At 35.9% G+C, this 1,882-nt stretch overlaps 1 non-coding gene across 1 annotated transcript; it reads left to right on the top strand.

Annotated features, from left to right (window-relative positions):
* Positions 1 to 664: 664 nt before the first annotated feature.
* On the top strand, positions 665 to 772 carry LOC112781330 (small nucleolar RNA R71). The gene has a single exon (XR_003192113.1). It is a non-coding gene; the product is annotated as a small nucleolar RNA R71 (small nucleolar RNA).
* Positions 773 to 1,882: the final 1,110 nt, after the last annotated feature.

Below are 1,882 nucleotides of genomic sequence, written 5' to 3'. Positions count from 1 at the left end.
GCTGGCCCACTTGTGCTTCCAGATTTCTAATGGAAGACCTTGTTTCATTCATGAAACTTACAGTGGCCTTAGATAGATCAGAGACTAGATTTGCTAAATTAGAAGCATTTTGTTCAGAGTTCTCTGTCTGTTGCTGAGTTGATGATGGAAAAGGCTTGCTATTGCTAAACCTGTTTCTTCCACCATTATTAAAGCCTTGTTGGAGCTTTTGATCCTTCCATGAGAAATTTGGATGATTTCTCCATGTTGAGTTATAGGTGTTTCCATAAGGTTCACCTAAGTAATTTACCTCTGCTATTGCAGGGTTCTCAGGATCATAAGCTTCTTCTTCAGAAGATGCCTCTTGAGTACTGTTGGATGCAGCTTGCATTCCATGCAGACTCTGAGAGATCATATTGACTTGCTGAGTCAATATTTTATTTTGAGCCAATATGGCATTCAGAGTATCAACCTCAAGAACTCCCTTCTTCATAGGCGTCCCATTACTCACAGGATTCCTTTCAGAAGTGTACATGAACTGGTTATTAGCAACCATGTCAATGAGTTCTTGAGCTTCTGCAGGCGTTTTCTTTAGGTGAATGGATCCATCTGCAGAAGTGTCCAGTGACATTTTTGATAGCTCAGATAAACCATCATAGAATATATCCAGGATGGTCCATTCTGAAAGCATGTCAGAAGGACACTTTTTGGTCAACTATTTGTATCTTTCCCAAGCTTCATAGAGGGATTCACCTTCTTTCTGTCTGAAGGTTTGAACATCAGCTCTATGCTTGCTCAGCTTTTGAGGAGGAAAGTACTTGGCTAAGAAAGCCGTGACCAGCTTATCCCAAGAGTTCAAGCTGTCTTTGGGTTGAGAATCCAACCATAATCTAGCTCTGTCTCTTACAGCAAAAGGGAAAAGCATGAGCCTGTAGACTTCAGGATCTACTCCATTAGTCTTAACAGTATCACATATCTGCAAGAATTCAGTTAAGAACTGAAAAGGATCTTCAGATGGAAGTCCATGAAACTTGCAGTTCTGCTGCATCAGAGAAACTAATTGAGGTTTCAGCTCAAAGTTGTTTGCTCCAATGGCAGGAATGGAGATGCTTCTTCCATGTAAATTGGAATTAGGTGCCGTAAAGTCACCAAGCATCTTCCTTACATTATTATTATTTTCGGCTGCCATCTCCTCTTCCTGTTCGAAAATTTCTGAAAGGTTTTCTCTGGATTGTTGTATTTTAGCTTCTCTTAATTTTCTCTTCAGAGTCCTTTCAGGTTCTGGATCTGCTTCCACAAGAATGTTCTTATCCTTGCTCCTGCTCATATGACAAAGAAGAAGGCACAGAAAAATAATAATAATAATGGAGATCCTTTATACCACAGTATAGGGATTCCTGTGTGAGTGGAAGAAGATGGGGAGACAAAGAATGTAATATAATGGAAGAAACACAACTGTGAGGATGGAAGAGAGGTGAGATGAGATGTTAGGATATGAATGAATAAATAGAATGAGATGGGGGAGGGATAATTTTTGAAAATTATTTTGAAAAAGAGTTAGTGATTTTCGAAAATGGTTTTTGAAAAATGTTAGTAATTTTCGAAAATTTTTGAAATCAAAAATAAAAAATAAAAATAATTAGTTAATTAAAAAGAAATTTTTGAAAAAGAGGGAAGATATTTTCGAAAATTAGAGAGAGAGAGTTAGTTAGGTAGTTTTGAAAAAGTTAAGAAACAAACAAAAAGTTAGTTAGTTAGTTGAAACAAATTTTGAAAAGATAAGAAGTTAGGAAGTTAGAAAAGATATTTTGAAAAGATATTTTTGAAAAAGATAAGATAAGAAGATATTTTTGAAAAGATATGATTGAAATTAGTTTTTTGGAAAAGATTTCATTTTTTTAAA

This window comes from Arachis hypogaea, chromosome 19, assembly GCF_003086295.3.
Source record: "Arachis hypogaea cultivar Tifrunner chromosome 19, arahy.Tifrunner.gnm2.J5K5, whole genome shotgun sequence".
Taxonomy (NCBI): domain Eukaryota; kingdom Viridiplantae; phylum Streptophyta; class Magnoliopsida; order Fabales; family Fabaceae; genus Arachis; species Arachis hypogaea.
This window is presented reverse-complemented; position numbering and strand designations above follow the sequence as displayed.